General features: G+C 35.4%; 1 protein-coding gene across 6 annotated transcripts in view; it reads left to right on the top strand.

Moving 5' to 3' along the window:
* The window catches only part of Ncc69 (sodium chloride cotransporter 69), an 86475-nt gene that overhangs the window by 47294 nt on the left and 24405 nt on the right, over window positions 1-14776 (top strand). The gene's annotated exons all lie outside the window — the stretch shown is intronic.

The following is a 14776-nucleotide window of genomic DNA, read 5'->3' as shown; positions in this document are numbered from 1 at the left end:
ATCTGCAAAGCATACGAATTTTCACTCGGAGTGTTTGCTAAACCGCTGTCGATGGACGACCCCGCTTAGGAAAATGTTTTCCTAATTAAAACAACTTTGTTGCTTTGCCGGAACATGAGCCCAGAACCTCCGATGTGGTATGCGGAATACGCTGCCATCTGTTAATCTCACTCCGAGAAAGTCACAGATCAGAACGAAAACCGACACCGATCACAATTTGACAAGGGATGACGGAAAATCGTTCCCATATATGTACATCATTATCCACCCTATTGGAAAATCAACAATACCAAATAAGTCATATAAACTTTACTTCGAGAATTACCCAACCCGGGTTTTTAAATAATTGAAACTACACATCACCTGTAGTTAGGTACAAAGTAGGCACATAAACACCCAGGTACTTATAGTTTTAATTATGTTTTATCTGATATGAATATTTGCCAGTGTGTATTCAAATGCTATTATCGAGTTACCAAACGCAGTAGCACCCGTCTTCTGTACTTAGATGTCTATACAGACATGAAGATAAATATTTTTTATCTTCTACACTTTATAGTTGGTAAATATTACATTAAATTTTCTCACATTTGTATATATGTACATACATATGTACAAGAATACCTACATAATAGGTAGATATGGGCATAATTAAAAATAGTTAATTTAATTGAGGAGGGGTTTTCTGTTTGGTTAAACGTCAAGTAAATAAAACAAAGTTTTCATAAATAACTCTAAGAGCTATTTTTATTAATAAAAAATTATAAAATCAAGACGTGCTTTCTCAAGGTTATACTTTTTAATCATAATAAAGAAAATTTCAGGGATTGTAACAGTTATAAATTTTATCGTAAAATAAAATATTTTATAATTATGTTTTGAGTGTTTTTTCGCAAAAATAAAACATGTTGTTCAAACGTTTCCTCAAAAAGCGGTGCCGCTATATTACATACTACCGCTAAAGAGCGGTCGGTATGTATTTACCGTTTTCAGCCGCACCGCTTTTCTGTAAACTACGAACATTTACAGCAGATAATCCGCACAATTTAGTATTTACATTTTTGCATGTTTTTTTTTTTAGTTTATTATATTTTTAAACGCAAAAAACATATTTAAAAAAATTAGAAGTCTAAAATTTTGTTTATTTTGTAAATAATTTCAAATATTTGAAAAATTGTTCACCGCTTTAAGTATAGCGGTGGGAAAAACGTTGACGAACGAGTTTGTACCGTCATGACGGCCGTAATATTTTCTGCCCCGCCACTATATTTCGCTACGGTGAAATTCTTCGTCTCCTTCGTTTGATGTGGCACCGATACTTCAGTCATGGCTCTGATCTGGAGGAAAGGAAACCACGCAAAAATGGAGAGCAGATTTAGAGCTGCAGTCATGGTTAGAAACCACTGGTGTATGCTATCTAACTTCAGCACCGAAGATCTAGCGGTGGTCACAATAGAGGGGGAAAAAGGAGCTTCCCTTATCCTGGCACCAAGCTACCGGGCCAATAACGTGGAGCCCCACCAGGAGGCTTCAAAAGGCTGATAGATCGAAAAGGTTGCAAGGGCGGCTTATCATAGGTACGGACGGGAATGCGCATCACAGCGTATGGGGAGGGGAAGATATTAATGATAGAGGTTAGCCCCTTTGTTATATAATACAGAGTAGTCTACAGGTTGCTAACAGGTGTAGCGTTCCTACATATGTTGGGCCAACGTCAAGCAATGTGCTTGATATCAAATTGAGTTCTGATCATCATATATCGGGTTATGAATGGAGGGCTCTTGACAGGCCATCCTTCTCAGACCATGTATAAATCAGCTTCAGCGTCCCTATAAAGAGAGTAGAGAAGGAAAAAACATTTAGAAACTCTAGGGCAACGGACTGGTACAAATTTCAGAAATTCGTATCAGGAAGACTGGGACAGCCTAAAGGGGTGACCACCGTAGAGGATTTGGAGGAATGCAGCAACTTCTTGTCAAAAGCGCTGACGGTTGCGTACAACAGAGCTTGTCCTCTGAGAAGATTCATGGGGAAAGCGAAGTCACCATGGGGGAGTAAGGAGTTAGGTCTTCGTAGAGGGCAGGTAAAAGAGATTTTTAAGTTGGCAAAAGTTGCATAAAGAGCGACGCATTCGCAGAGAATGTGAACCCGGATTCCATTTTCCAGCTCACAAAAGTTTGTTGACACATACTAATTGGTGTGTTTCTTTTGCCATCCTTAAAGTAGTTTGTGGTTGCCAAAAACGCTTTTTTTTTCGTGTTCATTTCATTCACTTGACGATTGCAGGAAACTTTGGCATTGAAGCTGCTTTTTGTTATTAACGAGGGTCCTGGGTGGAAACATTGTTGTCCTTAAGCTTCTTAATGCGTTTCCGTACATAAATACGTATAGGTATATACCTAATGTATAGACATACATACATACATATGTATATGCCAGGTACCTAGAGCCTTTTTTTCTCTGCCGCAAAATGGAATGGCATAATCAAAATTAATTTGAACCTTTTAACGACTTTAAATTAGATTTTTCAAACAAAGCCACATTTATGTAGCTTCAGAAATTCTCAGAAAGAGTTTTTAATGCTTATGTAGAAGTCAACTTTTCGCCAAACATGACCAGTGTTGTCCCTATTGTTCCGATACGATTACATACTCGAGTACCTTCCGTAGTCGATTACGTCGTAAAAGTACTTACTTTGATATCGAGTACGTAAGCAGAGTACCGAAGAAACCTCTACATTTAAGTATATATGCAGCTTTTGCTCTGACAATTTTCGCCAAATTTTATTTAAAGATTTGCTTAATTCTGCCTTTTTGAGTACACACAAAAAAAGCCCCAAAAAATTTTGATTTCAGGGATATTGCATTTCCTTCAAAAAAAAAAAGCTGGCTCAACAAAATCATCGGAAATCGGGAAAAAACATAGGTATGTCGTTCGCACATTTCCCCAGACTAACATAATGCATGTAAAATTGGCCCTATATTTTTTAGTAATGTAACCAAAGGAAGCTAGCTTCTCGGGAATTGAGTATTGAACTTGAAATCTCCAACATTCATACTTTATACTAGTTTAAAGCAGATGCCTTTATCCACTCAGCTGTATGAATGCCCTGGTGCTCGCTTCGCAATTGGTCTCTCAGTATTGCCTTTTTGTTGCTATTCCTTTATACCTTTCTCGATATTTTTAAATGAGTACAGGTATCGAGTACAAGGTAGTATCGGAACAACACTAATCATTACACAGCATTTGTCTTCGGATGTTAGTCAAATTAAGAAGAATACCGAAAATAAAATTTATTAGCCGTCAATTATGTACACCATATACCTACAATAAAAATGTGTATGGATATTTATTTGGGGTAAAGATCAATCTTAAAGTTAAGAAATAATCGCGGAAGATCTAGTGTACGTATCTATAAATGATTAATCTTATCTTTTTACGCGGAATAAGACTTAAAGGCCAATTAATGGTGACTTATAACCATAAAACCATAACCAGATAAAACAGCTGATCGAACCTACCTTATGGAAATCAATGTAATCGATTAATGGTGTCATACCATAACGCTAACGCCATAACCATACCATAGCCAACCAATTGGTTTTTGGTTTCTCGCCATATGCATAACCTAAAAATATTTGATTTGGTGAATTTAATAACTTTATGTAGATTTTATTCATTGTTTTGGATGCGTTATGAGTAAGAGACTTATTTTTTGTGGAACATGTTTGTAATTTTTTTCGATTTCTTCATTTTTATGAAATTTTTACGATTTTAAGGTTAAGGCACCATTAATCGATCACATTGGAGATGGTTATGGATATGGGTATGGCTACGACTATGGCGTTGGGGTTAAGGAAGTTTAATTCGCCCTTTAGGCGATTATTGCTCATGACCACAGATATATTTTACAAAGCGAATTAGAAACTATGTATGTATGTACGCTCACATGTTAAGTGATTAAGGTATCTTTTACACGTTTTTAAATACCTTTCTCTTGATTAAACGTTTTGCATTTCAATCGTGAGTAGGTACTTTGACCTGCAAATAATAATTTGTCTAGCTTGCACTATTTTTATTTGTACAATAGGCTGGGTTACTTTAAGCTGTTTATTTTTTCCTTTACTGAGCCGGTGTGTTTTTTTTTTTTTGTTTTTTTTTCTCATAAAAACTTCAATCACTTCTGCACTAATCCCGGAATGGGCCGATTTTTTTTTTATTTAATTGAAAAAAAAAATTTTTTTAATTTTTTTGTATTTTTTCCGAAAAGTACATTTAAAAACAAATTTTGAAAGGTTATAGCATTCATAACTTATTTTGAGTTGGACACCGTTTTTGTTTTCAAAATGCTATAACTTTTTCAAAAATTGACCGTTTGGGATCTTTTTTTTTTTTAAATTTGTTTTTTAATGTACTTTTCGGAAAAAATACAAAAAAATTTTTAAAGTTTTTTTTTTCAATTAAACGAAAAAAAATCGGCCCACTCCGGGATTAGTGGGGATGATTGCAGAATTGATTGAAGTTTTTTATGAGAAAAAAAAAAAATGGCAAAATTCGAAAAATCTCGAAAAACTGAAAAATTACAAAAAAAAAAAAAACTTTAAAATTTTTTTTGTATTTTTTCCGAAAAGTACATTTAAAAACAAATTAAAAAAAAAAGATCCCAAACGGTCAATTTTTGAAAAAGGTTATAGCATTTTGAAAACAAAAACGGTGTTTTTTTTTAATTCATAACTTTTTTTGAGTTGGATGAAAAAATTTGAAAAAATTCTGAAAAACGTCTTTCGTAAGCTAGAAAAAGAAGAAAAACTTTCAGCCAATTCTAAAGGGGTCGGGTTCAAAATTGGTCGAAATGGGATGGAATACCCCATATACATTTATAAGCTACTTATCCTTCGGCAGGCATTTCACGTGAATGATACATAACTGTTTAGGTCTTACTGCATTTGATATGTAGATTTCGAGTTATGTATTTTTGTATGCAAGCGCGAGTTTGTCCTTGCCAATTGATCAAAAGTTAAAATTGAAAGTAGTTAAAACCGTAACAAAGGTTACTTACTGGTGGCAGTTAAGCGCTTAATTTGGCGGCCAAGTGTGATTGGTATGATGAATGATGATGAACTACTTCAATTGTTTCAAAAGCGTCAAAGACCGTGTGACATTTGACTTTTACTCACGATCGCATGATTCACGCTACATGCCATTACTAATCCATACATAAGTACATATGCAATATATCTTATTCCTTACGTTCAATTATATTATATGAAAGTAGACAATTATGCAAGTAAGTATGTAATTATGAGTTTTTGTGGTTTCACATTGACGTGATCATCGAGAAGTAATTCATATTTGTGAATACGATACGCCTACCTTATTTTATTCAGGTTGACAACTACATAAGTACATATGATGGTTAGCTCTTCTTCCTCATAATCTTGTGAGCTATATTTCGATAATATGAATGGTATTAATCCAAAGAAGACTATTTGCCTATAATTGCCGTCCCAATAAAAAAAATGTGGGTATCTGGAGTTAAAATTTGAAAATTTTTTTGTATTATTTGAAAAATCACATCCAAATAAGTCTAATATACTTAGTTTCTACAAAAAAAAAAAAAAACAAACCCCCAGCATATGTAGAAAAGCTACAAACAAGTTAATTTCAATATTTCAGTTTCCGTCAGAATGAAAATACCCATATTCTTTTTTAGGACTGCAGTATAGGAGTAAATAGTGTCCTTGTTAATTTTCCAGCTCTACTATGTGGGTGCCTGCGTATGTATGTATGTACATTTCAGGCCAGAGTTCTGATAGGACTGTAAAATAACATTAAACATATTTTAGCGAATTTCAACTATGTAACCATTGTAGTTAGCGCAGTATTTGCTTAATTTATTATGTGTAATGTTTTTGAAAGTCTCAAGCTTTTGTTGACATGAGGGGTTAAACTCATACATTTTTGACAAATTTTATACTCAGTTGAGCAGAGCTCACAGAGTATATTAACTTTGATTGGATAACGGTTGGTTGTACAGGTATAAAGGAATCGAGATAGATATAGACTTCAATACATCAAAATCATCAGTATCGAAAAAAAATTCGATTGAGCCATGTCCGTCCGTCTGTCCGTTAAAACGATAACTTGAGTAAATTTGAGGTATCTAGATGAAATTTGGTATGTAGGTTCCTGGGCACTCATCTCAGATCGCTATTTAAAATGAACGATATCGGACAATAACCACGCCCAATTTTTCGATATCGAAAATTTCGAAAAATCGAAAAAGTGCGATAATTCATTACCAAATACGGATTAAGCGATGAAACTTGGTAGGTGAGTTGAACTTATGACGCAGAATAGAAAACTAGTAAAATTTTGGACAATTGGCGTGGCACCGCCCACTTTTAAAAGAAGGTAATTTAGAAGTTTTGCAAGCTGTAATTTGGCAGTCGTTGAAGATATCATGATGAAATTTGGCAGGAACGTTACAATTATTACTATATCTCCGCTTAATAAAAATTAGCAAAATCGGAGAACGACCACGCCCACTTTTAAAAAAAAATTTTTTTTAAATTCAAATTTTAAAAGAAAAGTTAATATCTTTACAGTATATAAGTAAATTATGTCAACATTCAAACCCAGTAATAATATGTTGCAACAAAATACAAAAATAAAAGAAAATTTCAAAATGGGCGTGGCTCCGCCCTTTTTCATTTAATTTGTCTAGGATTCTTTTAATGTCATAAGTCGAACAAAAATTTACCAATCCTTGTGAAAATTGGTAGGGGCTTAGATTCTAGGACGATAACTGTTTTCTGTGAAAAAGGGCGAAATCGGTTTATATACACAGTCGACCGTCTGTCCTTCCGCTCGGCCGCTAACACGATAACTTGAGCAAAAACCGATATATCTTTATTAAACTCAGTTCACGTACTTATCTGAACTCACCTTGTATTGGTGTAAAAAATGGCCGAAATCCGACTATGACCACGCCCACTTTTTCGATATCGAAAATTACGAAAAATGAAAAAAATGCCATAATTATATACCAAATACGAAAAAAGGGATGAAACATGGCAATTGTATTGGTCTATTGACGCAAAATATAACTTTAGAAAAAATCTTGGTAAAATGGGTGTGACACCTACCATATTAAGTAGAAGAAAATGAACAAGTTTTGCAGGGCGAAATCAAAAGCCCTTGGAATCTAGGAAGGAATACTATTCGTGGTATTACATATATAAATAAATTAGTGGTACCCGACAGATGATGTTCTGGATCACCCTGGTCCACATTTTGCTCGACATCTCGAAAACGCCTTCACATATACAACTAAGGGCCACTCCCTTTTAAAGCCCTCATTAATACCTTTAATTTCAAACCCATAACGTACAAACACATTCTAGAGTCACCCCTGGTCCACGTTTATGGCGATATCTCGAAAAGGTGTCCACATATAGAACTAAGGCCCACTCCTTTTTAAAATACTCATTAACACCTTTCATTTGATACCCATATCGTACAAAATATTCTAGAGTCACCCCTGGCCCACCTTTATGGCGATATCTCGAAAAGGCATCCACCTATAGAACTAAGGCCCACTCCCTTTTAAAATACTCATTAACACCTTTAATTTGATACCCATATCGTACAAACAAATTCTAGAGTCACCCCTGGTCCACCTTTATGGCGATATCTTGAAAAGGCGTCCACCTATAGAACTAAGGCCCACGCCCTTTTAAAATACTCATTAACACCTTTCATTTGATACCCATATCGTACAAACAAATTCTAGAGTCACCCTGGTCCACCTTTATGGCGATATCTTGAAAAGGCGTCCACCTATAGAACTAAGGCCCACGCCCTTTTAAATTACTCATTAACACCTTTCATTTGATACCCATATCGTACAAACAAATTCTAGAGTCACCCCTGGTCCACCTTTATGGCGATATCTTGACAAGGCGTCCACCTATAGAACTAAGGCCCACGCCCTTTTAAAATACTCATTAACACCTTTCATTTGATACCCATATCGTACAAACAAATTCTAGAGTCACCCCTGGTGCACCTTTATGGCGATATCTCGAAAAGGCGTCCACCTATAGAACTAAGGCCCACGCCCTTTTAAAATACTCATTAACACCTTTCATTTGATACCCATATTGTACAAACGCATCCTAGAGTCAACCCTGGTCCACTTTTATAACGATATTCCGAAAAGGCGTCCACCTATAGAACTAAGGCCCACTCCGTTTTAAAATACTCATTAACACCTTTCATTTGATACCCATATAGTACAAACAAATTCTAGAGACACCCCTGGTCCACCATTATGGCGACATCTCGAAAAGGCGTCCACATATAGAACTAAGGCCCACGCCCTCTTAAAATACTTATTAACACCTTTCATTTGATAATCATATCGTACAAACAAATTCTAGATCCACCCCTGGTCCATCTTTATGGCGATATCTCGAAAAGGCGTCCATCTATAGAACTTAGGCCCACGCCCTTTCTAAAATACTCATTAATAGCTTTCAATTGATACCCATATCGTACAAAATAAATTCTAGAGTCACCCCTGGTCCACCTTTATGGCGATATCTCGAAAAGGCGTCCACCTATAGAACTTAGGCCCACTCCCTTTTAAAATTATCATTAACACATTTCATTTGATACCCATATCGTACAAACAAATTCTGGAGACAGGCCTGGTCCACCTTTATGGCGATATCCCTAAATCAGGGATGCACCTTAACGTTAAGCTAATCGTTTATCAAAAAATTTCCACCGTTTCCGTTGAAACACTTCGAAATATTATCGATTAAGAAATTATCAAGATAAATTGTATCTCGTTTTTAACCGAAACGAAAAGCTTTCGTTTACGTTAAAAACGTTAACAAAAACGTGATACTTTATGTTTGAATTGTGCTGGCAATGCTATAGCCATGGTGAAGCCGTAAGGTGGTAACAACGAGGGCACATACACACACAAACTACATGTAATTTGTTTGTGTAATTCGTTGGTGGTAATGTCAAAAATACTCTGAGAAATGTTCGTACTGTCAAAATTCATGAGAAAAGTTGCAATCAGCTTGGCGAATGCTTTCACCTTTAATGACTCCGCCATCAATCAGCTTTGCCAGCATAGTTTTAAATTAATAATCAACATAAACGATTTGATTTCGTTTTGATATGGCAGAAAACGAAACGAAATCATTTCGCTAATTTGACGTTTTTAACGTTAATAAACGAAACGAAATGACTTTGTTTCGTTTATTAACGTTAATTATCGTAACGAAATGATATCTGTTCGTTGGTTAAGCATGGCTGCCCTAAATGGTGTCCATCTATAGAACTATGGCCCACTTCCTCTTAAAATACTCTTTAATACCTTCCATTTGATACACATGTCATACAAACACATTCCAGGGTTACCCTAGGTTATTTTCACAACATGGTGATTTTCCCTTACTTTGTCTCCACAGTTTTCAACTGAGTATGTAATGTTCGGTTACACCCGAACTTAGCCTTCCTTACTTGTTTAAAATAACTCTGAGCCTTATACTATGTACAAACACACACCAAATTGGCAATTTATACCATTTGGGCAATTTATTACGCAATTTATCATATAATATGCGTGTTTTTTTTACACGCGTATACGTTTCGTTTGCGCGTGAAAAAAAAGCCTATCCTCGCTTAGATAATGCTTAGGAGATCCATCTAGCGGCTGTGGTTAAACAACTAGCTACAGCAACAGGGTGTACCGAAAAGCGGAAACACAACGCTCTGATGGCCATAGGGTATAACATATAGCAGAATCAGTTGCAATGAATTGTGGACACACATAGAATACATAGAATTAGTGTAGAGGGTGAAACACAGACACATATTTCAGTTACATCTGAGTATAATGTGTATTGAAATTTAGTAGGACAAAATTTATGCGCAGAAATTTCAGAGGTGTATTTAAAGTTTGTCGCTTAGCAGTCCATTAGAGTTGTGCTTTTTCGTTCATTTCAGAGATTCGAATCTTTCGTTCTTTTTCTGATGAACGAACAAGTTGTTCTTTTTGTTCATCTGTTCTTTTTTTTTCAAGCAAATTTGATCACTGCTCCTCGCACCCGCGAAAAAAGCCAACAAGTATAGATGGGTGTGTGTATGCGGCAATGCTTTGTGTAGGTATATTTAAATGTGTTACGAATAAATAAGTTAATATATATATCTATAATTAACTTAAAAAAAAGTTAAAAAGTTCGGAAGATCCAGGAAATTGAAAGAATACAGACACAAATTGTAAATATGAACTTTTCAAGCTTAATAAATGTAATAATTAGTTTCTTACAAAACATGTTTTTCATAAATAGTCCATACATATATTGGTGTAGCAGTGCCACACACAAAGATGACCACACATATATATCTTTAGTGTAAGTGGAATCATCGACATTCGTGCTCACTGTGAATTTCTGCGTATGTATGTATGAATTTACGTATGTATGTTCGCGAACGAGATGAGAGAAAGAATAACATTAGATAAAACGAACTAAAAGAACAAATGAACTAAAAGAACAAATAGAACCGAAATCGAAGATCTAGTTCGCTTGTTCAGTTGAAAGACCCGGTCAATTGAACAAGTTCAGAACGAAACGACCCAACTCTACAGTCCATATAAAGTTTAAGCGTAAACGGATATACGCGTGTTAAAAAACACGGCTAATAAATTGTAATAATAAATTGTCAATTTAAAAAAAAATTCGTAATAAATTGTTTCAAACTGCAAATGCAACCTTATAAAGTGTGTTTATTGAGTAGATTTAAACGTCAGTTACGCATGGCTCAACTATATGGTTGGCTCATCCATCAGCTGATTTCATTTTTTTCATTTCACTGGAGCAGGGATTGTCAAAAGAAGATGGCAAACTCAAAATGAAACCAAAACATTGAACACATTTCCATACAACCAGGGATGCACCTTAACGTTAAGCTAATCGTTTATCAAAAAATTTCCACCGTTTCCGTTGAAACACTTCGAAATATTATCGATAAAGAAATTATCAAGATAAATTGTATCTCGTTTTTAACCGAAACGAAAAGCTTTCGTTAACGTTAAAAACGTTAACAAAAACGTGATACTTTATGTTTGAATTGTGCTGGCAATGCTATAGCCATGGTGAAGCCGTAAGGTGGCAACAGCGAGCGGACATGCACATACAAACTCCATATAATTTGTTTGTGTAATCGTTTGTGGTAATGTCAAAAATTCTCTGAGAAATGTTCGTACTGTCAAAATTCATGAGAAAAGTTGCAATCAGCTTGGCTAATGCTTTCACCTTTAATTACTCCGCCACCAATCAGCTTTGCCAGCATAGCTTGAAATTTATAATCAACATAAACGATTTGATTTCGTTTTGATATGGCAGAAAACGAAACGAAATCATTTCGTTAATTTGACGTTCTTAACGTTAATAAACGAAACGAAAAGACTTTGTTTCGTTTATTAACGTTAATTATCGTAACGAAATGATATCGGTTCGTTGGTTAAGCATGCCTGCATACAACACACAAAAAGTTCAAAGTTTTATGTTTTCATTCCGTTCTATTCGTCTAATACCAATACACACATTTTGACAGTCTGAACAAAGGTATGTAGCAACCACAGAGTAGAGATGAGCCAACCAGCTACCAAATTACTATTGTGTAAGCTAAATTGAGTTGTATGAACACCACTCAATTTAAATCGAAATTGCCTCAATTTATTTTTCTGTTTGAACATAGTATTAATCTATTAATTCTTAAAATATAAAGCAAATGGAATCTTTTAAAGAGTTTTTTAGTTTTAAAAGAAACAGCCATATTATGTCGAATAATACGCCGAGTATTGAGGCAAACCAAAATAGTTTGTCTACGGTGGTTGAGGTGCATTGACTAAATGTACGCCCTTTTAATACTGGGGCAGCGGTAAAAAATGGTTCTGATCGGAGGATTATCGACCATATACCTAGGCTATGAATTCACCTTTAATAGACGAGTGCGATATTTCAAATATTTGAATTATTTGCCAAAATTTAAAAGAAAAGTAAAAAAATCGACTACCGCTTACATTTGTCATCTTGTCCCGTTTCGATGAGATCGAACTCACAATACTTTTGACCAACTCGTTCATCGTGGCTACTTTTTCGTTTATAATTTAAGAATAAAGTGATCGAACCCATTTCAGCTTAACTTCAGGACATAGCGGATTATTTCCATCTTCGAAATAAAAATTTTTATCAAATCTTTTTAACATAGCTTCTTACAAAAGACCCACTGCTTCATAGAGATTATTCATGACGTGGGTTCCTTGCAATTTACGGTATTCCATTCTAATTGTTGACATCTAAGGTATAAGGAAACCATACACCATACCATTATAGCTTTATAAAAATTGAGGAGTTTTGTGGAATAAGATGTCAAAGCTCGATGTTCCGTTTGTTCCAATTTTATTTCCACACTAAATATTAGTTTTATATCTCTTATGCCTGGGTTTTCAGTGGGAGTTTAAACTCCAGTTAAAGTTGACTAGAGTTCCACTTTTCCACTTTGTTCGATAACATAAAAGGGTTAAACTCTAGTCAACTTTAACTGGAATTTAAACTCGCACTGAAAACGCCGGCCTTAGACTAAGTACGTGACATCAAAAAATTTAAAGTTCTATTCTTGTTGTTTTGCTTTGCTTAAAAACATATCTATAGTTACTCATGGCATATGCTCATGACATTGATATCATCGGCCTAAACACCCGCGCCGTTAGTTCTGCTTACACCAAACTCGAAAAAGAAGCGGGTAAGATGGGTTTTAAGGTGAATGAGGACAAAACGAAGTACATGCTGTCATCGAGCGAAGAGTCAACGCATATGCGTCTTGGCAACCACGCTAATGTTGGCAGCCATAATTTCGAAATAGTAAAAGACTTCGTGGGGCCAGCTTAACACTAACAACAACATCACCTCTGAAATCCAGCGAAGAATCACTTTTGCCAATAAATGCTACTTTGGACTAGGTAGGCAATTGAAAAGTAAAGTCCTCTCTCGGCAAACGAAAATCATACTCTACAAGTCACTTATCGTACCCGTCATGCTATATGGTGCAGAAGCATGGACCATGACAACATCAGATGAAGCGGTTCTGGGAGTGTTCGAGAGAAAAGTTCTTCGAAAGATTTATGGTCCTCTACGCGTTGGCGATGGCGAGTGCCGAAGAAGATTAACGATTAGTTGTACGAGCTCTATGCAGACATGAACATAGTCCAGCGAATTAAAACGCACCAGCTCCACTGGATAGTCCATGTTATGCGAGTGAAAGATGACGCTCCGGCCAACAAAATGTAGAGGGCGGCCCCCACACCGCCAGGTGGAAAACGATTTAACTCCCTTGGCGTGACCAATTGGCGCCGGTTGGAATAGAGAAGAAGCGACTGGTACGCCTTGTTGGACGGCCATAACCCTTTAAACGGTTAAGCGTCAATTAAGTAAGTAAGTAATTGTTACTCATACCCCCGTACAGTGTGCCTCCCTGTACGAGAAAGCTATGAAAAAGACATGTCAACGTCTCCCAATCTCGCTGAAAATTTACCTTTGCCTTTTCTTAACTAGAAAGTAGGTCACATACAAATCTTATGGAAGAATCACTTTCTTCATGTTCGGTTCGATGTGCGGTTCAGTTCTAAGTTATGAACCGGTTTGTATCGAGCCGGGTTGTAGCCATGGTAAATACAAGTACAAATAGGTACAAATACTGAATTTACATAAAACCAAAACTTAACAATATTTAGCTACGTGACAACACCGGCAAATGATATGCATTTTTAGTTTATTTTTGAAAAAAGGTAATAATAAACGGCGCTTACTTAAATATCGTTTTAATGGAATTTTTATTGTACATACATATCTATATGTATACTAACTAACCTTTAACATTAAAATATAGTTCTGTATAAATATACAAAGTTCTAGAAAACAATAGGGATGATTTGTACTTAAAAATTAGAGCAATTTACCTTTAAAAATATGCCTAGTATTAGCCCATTCGGGCCAAGGAGGAAAAATAATATGATGGCATTAATGAGTCATTTGCACCTAAGCGTGCGTATCATTATTCATATAGTTATTTCATTTGGTATTGGTTTCACTTACTTAATTATTTGTTGATAAAACTAAACATATATATGTTCTTAATTTATAATTAAGTTCATCCGGAATCTTAAGAAATGCATCACTCTTTGACCTCTGCATTCCTTTGACTGTGAAAGATACTCTGACTTTTCTCAAATGAAATTATTTTAAATTATAAAAAATTTTTTTTTTTAGTTTTTTAATTTCTGTTAAGCCTTAAGTTTAAACCGACTTAAACCATGAACCATGTTTCACAGCAAAATGAGGTAGCCCAATCAGAAGACAATTCCGCAGAGCCCCATGGCTCACCCCCATCAAATACATGTGCTTCGTATCGACACCCGTATTTGGAAGTAGAAAGGAGAAACTTGCACTGTGTTGAGAGAGAAAGATGCCCTCAACTGGCGTCAGTTATCACAAGCAGCTTCAGCTTTCGCTTTATCCCCAATTAGTGATAATAATACTACTAATAATATTTTGATCATTTGAAGTAAAAAAAAAAGGTTTTTGTGTTTAACCAAGCTAATATTAATATTTCGAGCACGTGTTATGTCAATTTGTTAATATTGAGATTATTGCTTTTCTTCGAGTTTGAATTTCAAGCTATTGACAACAGT

This window comes from Eurosta solidaginis, chromosome 5 (genome assembly GCF_040869045.1).
Source record: "Eurosta solidaginis isolate ZX-2024a chromosome 5, ASM4086904v1, whole genome shotgun sequence".
Classification (NCBI taxonomy): domain Eukaryota; kingdom Metazoa; phylum Arthropoda; class Insecta; order Diptera; family Tephritidae; genus Eurosta; species Eurosta solidaginis.
This window is presented reverse-complemented; position numbering and strand designations above follow the sequence as displayed.